Here is a 10,813-nt window from a genome sequence, read left to right on the forward strand (position 1 = left end):
GTTTGAGTCACTATTTAAAGAGGTGGTATAATGACCCTTTTTACAATATGTAAAATAAGGCTCTGTTGTCCCCAGAGTGTGTATGTGAACTTTTAGCTCAAAATACCCCCCCAGATAATTTTTTACAGCATGTTAAAAATTGTCCCTTTTTGAGGGTCCGTAAAAACTTGTCCTTAAGTGCGTGTCCCTTTAAATGCAAATGAGCTGCTGCTTCCGGCACAGAGGGCGGAGCTTCAAGAGCTCATGCTCACTATCTATCTATCTATCTATCTATCTTCAGCAAGGATTTATTAAATTGACCAAAAGTGACAAAGTAATTGATAATGTTATCAAAAAATCTATTTCATATCAATTTTAAAGTTTCTATTCATCATAGAAACATGGAACATAGTGTCATGGTTTCCATGTAAATGTTAAGCAGCACAACTGTTTTCCACATTAATAATAAGAAATGTTCTTGAGCATCAAATCATCATATCAGAAATACTTCTGAAGGATCATGTGACACTGAAAACTAGAGTACTCTTGCTGAAACTTTTGTAATACTATTTTATATTATTGTTTTTATGGTATTTTCAAATGATCAAATAAATGCAGCCTTAAGAGACCTTCAAAAACAATTAAAAAAATGTTCCTGACTCAATTTATGAATGTTAGTGTAGTCTGTGATCCATGCTGTTGACTAAACACAAAAATAATAATATTACACAGCAAATTTTTAATATCCTCAGCATGGTTTGTAGCAACAACAACAGCAATAATAAGGAAGAGTGGTGATTGTTACTGGTCCCGATGGGTGTGGATGCAGCATAACGCAAAATAAAAAGTTTAAGAATTGCCAGGTTAATTTATTTTGCAACAAAAGTTGATTTTTTTGTTTATAAATTCAGTATCATTAAGTGATGAGGGAATCATAATAGAATAAAATAGCTTTTCCTTAATGACATGCAAAATTAAGCTTTCTGTACTTTGGATTAGTTGGACTAATTACTTCACAAAATGACTCACAGTTTGAAGCACTTGCATTTAATGATGACATTAGATGATCAATATAATTGTTCTAGAATTTTTGAGGGGAATTTTGACCTACTATATCATGTGTTTTCAGTGTTACCTGTCTTAGTAAGTGCCTGCATTTTGGGTAATTTATTGTTAACATTGTAAGCATCTGGATAGCATATAGTTTTGGAAGCCAACATGTGACCATGTCTATCACATAAGAAAAAAGAATGCTTTGGTAAATCATAATTATGGCTCAAAAAGTCGTAATTATGACATACAATTATTTAAAAAGTAATAATTACAATTTTTAATTTTTATAAAATAAAAAAATTATTAATTTTTTTCTTAATTAAAATGTTCTACCTCATAATAAGGACTAAGTATCCCATAAGTTGTGGTTTTTATCTCATAATTATGATTTACCAAATCATATATTTTTTCCTTATATATAATTAGGTTTCCATATAATTCAACTTGCACATACGGCATTAAAACAGCCCTAATTTTCTTCTGCAGCACAAAGAAAGACTGGGATGAACCTTATGGTAAAGGACCAAATCTTGAACTCTAACATTTATCCAAGACCGAAACGACTCTCATCAGAGCATCAACTAACTTCCTGTGTGTCATCAGCTCTGAGCTGACACCACCATCCTCCACTCGGATAGAAAGAGAGGCATTGTGCACAGGCATTATCAATGACCATCATGCATCGTAAACATTGTGACCTCTCATGTGAGGAGCTTTTATCATGTGGGTATCATGGCTAAATGTTTATTATGTGCTGATTAACTGCAGTTCACTGAAGCAGGCTTAATTGTAGGTTTATGTTTATTAAGTTGCACTGCCCTTATGAAAGAGTGTGCTTTAATACAATGCACTTATTGTGTACATGTTTTAACATTGTACTTAAATTTAAAAGTGCACATGTAATTACAGCTGTATAACTAATTTCTGTAATTATTCATTTCAGTAATGTATGATTACACTACTTCCCTTACCCCTTAACCCACCCTTAAACCTAACCATAAACCTGCCTACCTGTAATCAACCTCAATAGCAGAAAAAGTGGTTTGCAATTCAACATGAACAAAATAAGTACTGTAAAAAATTGTTTTTGACGTAAGTACAGTGTAAAAGTGTAAAGACACCTATATAAAGTTTGACCAGAATGTGTGTGTGTGTGTGTGTGTGTATGTATATGTATATATATATACGCATACTGTACTTGCAGATAATATTAATGAAATGCACCATAACACAAAGTCAAGTATACACTTTTAAAAAGTATGTTGCTGTGCTTTAAAGAAGTACACATTTTGATGAGTGATCTAACATAGTAAATCACATGTAAAGTACTTTATTATTTTAACCGCAGTGGGTTGGCCTATTTAATATTACATTTAAAGTTAATATATTTTAAATGTACTAAACTGAGCATTGATCATTATGTGTAATTACATGGGCTATATTTTTAAACACTTGGTATACGTTTCAAAAGAAATGCCAGTTATATTTTCAGCAATAGGCCTAAACTTTATTTCAAAGACAATATAAGGATGAAGTTACATAAAGATGTACTTAAGTCCTATAAGTGGGTCAAAAAATCACTCTAAATTTCAGCTAAACTATAATCAATTTTGATTAAATTGCAACAGGCAATTAGGGGTCTGAAAACATTACATTCGGTTAAGTAGCCTATATTCTTTTAAAATAGCCTAATAAGTAGGCTACTATTTTTTTTATTTATTTTTTAAGTATGCTAAAAGTGTGAGTCTTTTACACAAGGGTGGACTAAACTGTAACCATGTTGAATATGACTAGATCAGCATCATCCTCCGAACAGTAGTTACAACATTCATTTTATTCATCAAGCGCCCACTATTTGCTGTGGCAGCAGGTGCCCTTAAATATGTGGTTTTATTCTGTAAAGTCACTAACTGGCGTGTTTGCTGGTGAATGTGAATGAGCAGATGATGAGAACAAATGCAGATTAGCCCCCGCTAGCTAATATGTGCCGCAGTCTTCAAGCGGCCAAAACAATTTGTCATCGGTTGTGAAGGAGGTCTGAGGATGACTGTAAACAGGGCGATTCACATGAAGGTGAAATGCACGTGTCATATTTGCTCATAACGGACTCCCCAGGCACCCCCTTTCAATAAGGTCTAGAAGGGAACAGTTTAACATAGGCCTAAATATAATGTTACAGTTTATCAGTGTAGAGTGTCTTTTTTCAGACATAAGATAACCACATAAAGAGCCTTTGAAATCTATGCAATAGTGTAAACTATACGTAGGCTATAGTATGCTTTTCATTATTTGTTGGTTTGCCAAAGCACTCCAACACACTTCATAAAACCTTATTTCTGTGGCTTTATTTGATTTTAATTACATGTTCACCTTGATGAAGTTATTTTAAAGTGAACTAGTGACCTCATGCGGTATGTCAAAAAAAAAAAAAAAAAAAAAATAGGCCAGCACGTTTTATCCACTAGATGTCACTGTCTAACTGGGTCTAACATTATTTCTCAGTAGCCTATGGCAAGCCGTTTTAACATTTAATCCTTAAAACCTACTAGTCTCTATTTTCATGCTACTAGTACTTATTTTTTAGATACTAGTATCTTTTCCATTAAGTACTAGTACTTATTCATTAGCTACTAGTGCTTATTCTTTAGGTACTAGTGCCTATTTGTTAGATAGTGCTTTTTCTTTTGGTACTAGTACCTTTTTAAAGATAAGTATCTATCTAATAAATAAGAACTAGTATCTAATGAATAAGTACTAGTAGCTAATCAATAAGTACTAGTATCTAATAAATAGGTACTAGTATTTATTGAATAAGTACTAGCTAATCAATAAGTACTAGTATCTAATTAATAGGTACTAGTATCTAATGAATAAGTACTAGTAGCTAATCAATAAGTACTATGGCAAGCCGGTTTAACATTTACTCTTTTAAACCGACTAGTCTCTATTTTCATGCTACTAGTACTAATTTTTTAGATACTAGTATCTATTCCATTAAGTACTAGTACTTATTAATTAGCTACTAGTGCTTATTATTTAGGTACTAGTACTTATTCATTAGATACTAGTACCTATTACAGTTTTTCTCAGTCGCTTTGGTGCATTTCTCACATCACTATTTACATTTGCACAACAGTTAGTTCAACCTCCACAACATTTAGTCATTTGTGCACATCATAGTAGCAGTTTCTCATTCCTTCCAACAAACTGCAAATGCTTTTGGACATGCATCAATTGCTTTCATACAACTCTCTGCTGTTTTATAACATTATCATTTGCTTATGTCATGTCAGTCAAAATTAACTATACTTGTGAATGCTGAATAGTCATTCCATATAAAACTAATAGTCCTCATTTCATTGCTTGAGTCATTACATACAAAAATGTTGAACTAGTTTTCAAAATCTGTCAAGCAAATTTTACACATTTTTTTAAATCTTTTTTTTCCTGAAAATGTCTCCTAAATTGAACAATTTGCAATTGAGCAATAGATGATATTCGCTGTGATGTAGATGAAATTATGTGGCCAGACAGAGAGGAACGTCTGGATGTGCATGAATGATTACAGTACTATGTATGTTGTATGTTCAGTTCCAATATGTACTGCAATATTGTTTACAGTTGTGCACAGCTCTACCCAAAGGGAGTTTATGTTTGTTGTAAATAAGGGTGTATTTGTTCTTTTGCACAATGCTGTGAACAAATTAGAATTGCAAAGAGCATATGCAGTAAAAATGTGAAACATACATATTCAGTGTCTTGTACTCAGTCACCTCACTAAATACAGTAATACAAGACAATACTGTAACTTTACTGTATTTTTCAAATGGCTGTGCAAATAGTATATAGTGCTGTCTTGAGCATTTTCAGGTAGTGTCACCAAGATCTGACTTTTTTTGCATTGGAAAACATTTACAGAGTAAACTGTCATAATGAAAACATGACAAAGCCATTTGACTACCTTGTTCATAAACAATGGTGTCAGGACTTTTCATCTTGATGACACCGACACTTTCATTGACATGAATACTTGCTTTTGAGGAATGAGCTATCCATTTTGAGCAAGTGACACGCTTTTGCAGGTTATCAACAAGGTTTTGCAGTTTGTACTATTTGTTTTGAGAACTGCATTAACTGTTGTGCAAATGTAAATAGTGATGTGAGAAATGCATCAAAGCGACTGAGAAAAACTGTAAATAGATACTAGTATTTATTCATTAGATACTAGTACTTATTCATTAGATACTAGTTCTTATTTATTAGATACTAGTACATATTGTTATGGTTTAGAAGGAGAGAACCCAATCGCAGACCATTTGCAGACATCTCAAGGGTTTATTACAGAAAAACAGGGAAAACAAAACCGACGAGGGGGCAAAACAAGACAGGATTGACTAACAAGACTAGACTAAGACTGACAGAAAACTGAACAATAAACTAACAGCTAAGACAGGATCAAACACTTCACAAGACTTCTCAACAGGTTACTCACGAATGAATCTTCACATAAAGATTGGCAATGAACCGGCACAGGACAGCAAACACAACGGGATTAAATAGGGAGAAACTAATGAGGGAAACAGGTGACACAGGGGAAGCAATAATGACTAAACAAGGATAACAAGGGGGACGGGGCAGAGAACGAGACAACGCAAGCACACAGCCCAAACAAATGGCCATGTGCTTACACATAAAACATGGGTCTGCCATGATCCTGCCTCAAGACCAGGGAAAATTAAAGACTAGATGGCAGGATCATGACAGAACCCCCACCTTAAGGAGCGGCTTCCAGACGCTCCCCAAGGGGACACTAAACACGGGACATGACGGACTGAGACAAGGACACAAACCAACAAAACATGACAAATAACAATAAAGGCAGACATGAAAAAACAATAACAGGGTTGGGGTGACATATCAAATACAATAAACAAGGCAAGGGAGGTGGAGGAAACAAAGTTCTTAGGGGGCAGTCCAGGGTGAACAGGTGGACTAGGGGTCTTGGGTTGACAGGACGATGGCTGATGGCGAGGGGTCCAGGCAGACTTGGATGGGGACACATGAGGAAAAGTCTTAGGGGAAACAGTCCGGGGTTTAGTGGAGACAGGGGTGACCGGGGAAACAGTCTGGAATACTGCATTAGTGGCAGCAGCAACAGACTCAGGCACAGAGGAAACAGAGGAAGACGAAACAGGACTCTTGACGGGGGACAAGGCAGGCGAAGGCGAAGGCGCAGGACACAAGACAGGGGGTGAAACAAACGATAATGGAGCTGGAACAGGGACAGAGATCTCGGAAGACGATCCGGAATCGACGCGTCTCACTTCAAATTCAGTTGAGGCGTCGAAGGCAGCAGACTGGGGTACGGCGCTCACAGCAGCTGACTGGGGTACGGCGCTCACAGCAGCTGAACTGTGATCATGACTCTCTGCAGTAGACTTGAGATCGGTGCTCTCCGGAGCATCAGGAACAGGGACTGGGGACAAGACAGGACTGGGACATCAAGAATTCTGACAAGACGGGATAAATATTCAGACAGGGTTTTGGCAACGATGACTGGCATCTCCTGGCGAGCTGATACAGACTCTATCACGGCCTTTGCAGCGGAATCGGCCGCTGCTTTCTCTTCAGCAGACATGACTGAAGACTCAGAGACGACATTCACAGTACAAGTCTCTGGAATGGATCTCCCCAACGCCGACTGGGAAACAGCGCTTGCAGTAGCGGGCTCTGGGACAGCGCCTGGGACAGCGCTTGAAGTAGCGGACTCCGGAACAGCGCCTGGGACGGCGCTTGCAGTAGCGGGATCTGGGACAGCGCTTGCAGTAGCGGGCTCTGGGACAGCGCTTGCAGTAGCGGGATCTGGGACGGCGCTTGCAGTAGCGGGCTCTGGGACAGCGCTTGCAGTAGCGGGCTCTGGGACAGCGCTTGCAGTAGCGGGCTCTGGGACAGCGCTTGCAGTAGCGGGCTCTGGGACAGCGCTTGCAGTAGCGGGCTCTGGGACAGCGCTTGCAGTAGCGGGCTCTGGGACAGCGCTTGCAGTAGCGGGCTCTGGGACAGCGCTTGCAGTAGCGGGCTCTGGGACAGCGCTTGCAGTAGCGGGCTCTGGGACAGCCTGAGATGAAGAACGAGAGGCTCCCTTTCTCCTCTTCTTTCTCCTTGGCCGCGGAGCTGATGCCATGGACGGACTGGTGACAGGAGAGGGAGGTGAAGCAGGAACCGTTACAGGAACTGGGGAGCTCAGCGCAGGCGAGGAGGACTCCGGGCAGGAAGACTCCGATGCTGACTCCCACGACGGGTGCCTTCCACGCTTACCATGAAGACTGATGGACGTGGAAGGTGTCTCAGGAGTCGCAGAGGGACTGGGTTGGTCCCCATGTGTAGCGACGGCTAGCAGACGACCCTCAGGGATCACAGGAAGTGAAGCGGGAGAAGACCTTGTAGAACCCTCTCGATCACCTCCTCTACTGCGGCCTCCACGGATCCCGCGAAACACGACCAACCGGGTCCCTTCAAAAGATTGTCGCTTGGCAGGAAAGGACATACTGTCTGCTGGGTTCAATATTGGCCGGTTCATTCTGTTATGGTTTAGAAGGAGAGAACCCAATCGCAGACCATTTGCAGACATCTCAAGGGTTTATTACAGAAAAACAGGGAAAACAAAACCCACGAGGGGGCAAAACAAGACAGTATTGACTAACAAGACTAGACTAAGACTGACAGAAAACTGAACAATAAACTAACAGCTAAGACAGGATCAAACACTTCACAAGACTTCTCAACAGGTTACTCACGAATGAATCTTCACATAAAGATTGGCAATGAACCGGCACAGGACAGCAAACACAACGGGATTAAATAGGGAGAAACTAATGAGGGAAACAGGTGACACAGGGGAAGCAATAATGACTAAACAAGGATAACAAGGGGGACGGGGCAGAGAACGAGACAACGCAAGCACACAGCCCAAACAAATGGCCATGTGCTTACACATAAAACATGGGTCTGCCATGATCCTGCCTCAAGACCAGGGAAAATTAAAGACTAGATGGCAGGATCATGACACTTATTCATTAGTTACTAGTACTTATTATTAGATACTAGTATTTATTCCGAATGTTACTAGTAAGATTTTTTATTTTACTAGTCACAACTGCTTTTTTACTCGTCTTATGTTATGACTAGTCAGAACGGCCACTGGAGAGTTCAATTAAAAATCTTACTAGTAAAATAAAAAATCGTACTAGTAACATTTGGAATAAATACTAGTATCTAATAAATAGGTACTAGTATCTATTGAATAAGTACTAGTAGCTAATTTATAAGTACTAGTATCTAATTAATAGGTACTAGTATCTAAAGAATAAGTACTAGTATCTAAAGAATACATACTAGTATCTATTGAATAAGTACTAGTATCTAATGAATAAGTACTAGTATCTATTTAATAGGTAGCCTACTAGTATCTAATGACTTAGTACTAGTATTTATTGAATACATACTAGTATGTAGTAATAGGTACTAGTATCTAAAAAATAAGTACTAGTACCTAATAAATAACTACTAGTATCTAATATATATGTACTAGTCACAATTGGAATACATAGTCAGAACTGAATAGTTGATATCTGAATGACAGATCCCCATAGAAGTCAATGGCAAAAAAACAAAAATTGTTACTAGTAACAAAAGAATAGTTACTAGTCACTATTGGAATAAGTACTAGTATCTAATGAATAAATACTAGTATCTATTTAATAGGTACTAGTATCTAATGAATAAGTACTAGTATCTAATAATAAGTACTAGTAACTAATGAATAAGTATTAGTATCTAATAAATAAGAACTAGTATCTAATGAATAAGTATTAGTATCTATTGAATAAATACTAGTATCTATTTAATAGGTACTAGTATCTAATGAATAAGTACTAGTATCTAATGAATAAGTACTAGTATCTATTTAATAGGTACTAGTATCTAATGAATAAGTACTAGTATCTATTGAATAAGTACTAGTACCTAAAGAATAAGCACTAGTATCTAAATAATAGGCACTAGTACCTAAAGAATAAGCACTAGTAGCTAATTAATAAGTACTAGTACTTAATGGAATAGATAATAGTATCTATAAAATAAGTACTAGTAGCATGAAAATAGAGACTAGTCGGTTTAAATGATTAAATGTTAAAACGGCTTGCCATATTATTACTAGTATCTAGTAATAGGTACTAGAATCTAAAAAATAAGTAATAGTACCTAATGAATAACTACTATTATCTAATATATATGTACTAGTCACAATTCGAATATACACTAGTCAGAACTGAATAGTTGATATCTGAATGACAGATCCCCATAGAAGTCAATGGCAAAAAAATTAATTTGTTACTAGTCAAAAAAATAGTTAGCACTAGTAGCTAATGAATAAGCACTAGTACTTAATGGAATAGATACTAGTGTCTAAAAAATAAGTACTAGTAGCATCAAAATAGAGACTAATAGGTTTTAAGGATTAAATGTTAAAACGGCTTGCCATATTATGAGTGGCTTACAAATGATGAAAAAAATATCATATTTAGCAGTAAACAATCAATTCGTTCAAAGAGGACCAAAAAAATATAAATCTTTAGGCTTCTAAAAAGTGTAAAGTCCATACTGAACATAGTTTTACAATCACTCAAATTTGTAGTTTTAGTCAGGTCACATGATGCTCAGAGATACAAGACATCAAAACATCACAATAAAGGTCAAACAGCACTGCAAAGATGCACTTAAACTTGTATTTGACTCTTCAAAAAAAAAAAAAAAAGACACAGACAGACAGACAGACAGATAAAAAGAAAATGGTCTCTAAAAAGAATAAAAACAAATGTCTAAATAAAATTTGCTCATTGTTTCTGATTGTTTTGTTGCGGTTTTACATTTTGTAATTCATTTTGAGCTAAATATAAGGCAAGCTAAATACCAGTATGACACCATGCAGGCAGTTAGAGTTGTTCGTTACCATGAATCAGAAAAAAAAACATTTGTAAATTTGATTTAATAAAAATAATATCATATGTTTGGAATGAATTCAGCTCACCTTTTTAAGAGCCCTGCTTGAAGGAGGAATCAATGCTCTGTGGAACAGCGTAGCTATCGTGACCCACTACACAAGCATCCTTTATATTTGTAGTTAGACTGATAATAATTGCTATTTTAACTGCACAGAACACTTAACTTTGTACCTATAAAACTTAAATGGTTTTTTTTTTTTTTTTTTTTTGCCTCCGTTAATTTGAATAATTGCACGTTTTAAAGAGAACTACTGACCTCATGCATTACAATGAACACTTTAAATCCACTAGATGTCACTGTCCAACTGATGCCATACATAGTAGACTGCAGTCAACAATTGGCCATTGTTCTCATCTAATTTATTTACATTTCTAAATGCAGTCCAAAGCTGCCCTGAAATAATACTGACTTGTCCAGGATGAATGACAGTTTTGATGTTCATCAAATTAATTAAATATCAAATGTATAGTCTGGATTTTTTATTTATTTAAATGTATTTACCAAAATATCAGTTATCAGCTGTCATTAGATTATTCTATATTGGGAGTAATCATTCGTTTCATTAACATAAACCCCCATACTACAGAATGTAAGCGTTTCCCACATTGGAATGTCCATCCACTTGGGACACCACTGGAGGCAGCAGTGAGGGCATTTCCAGAGAAACCACGCGGTTTTTGAGAAACTGTAATGGCTGTGACCAATTCTGATGAAACAGAAA

The sequence above is a fragment of the Rutilus rutilus genome (genome assembly GCF_951802725.1).
Source record: "Rutilus rutilus genome assembly, chromosome: 15".
Taxonomy (NCBI): Eukaryota; Metazoa; Chordata; class Actinopteri; order Cypriniformes; family Leuciscidae; genus Rutilus; species Rutilus rutilus.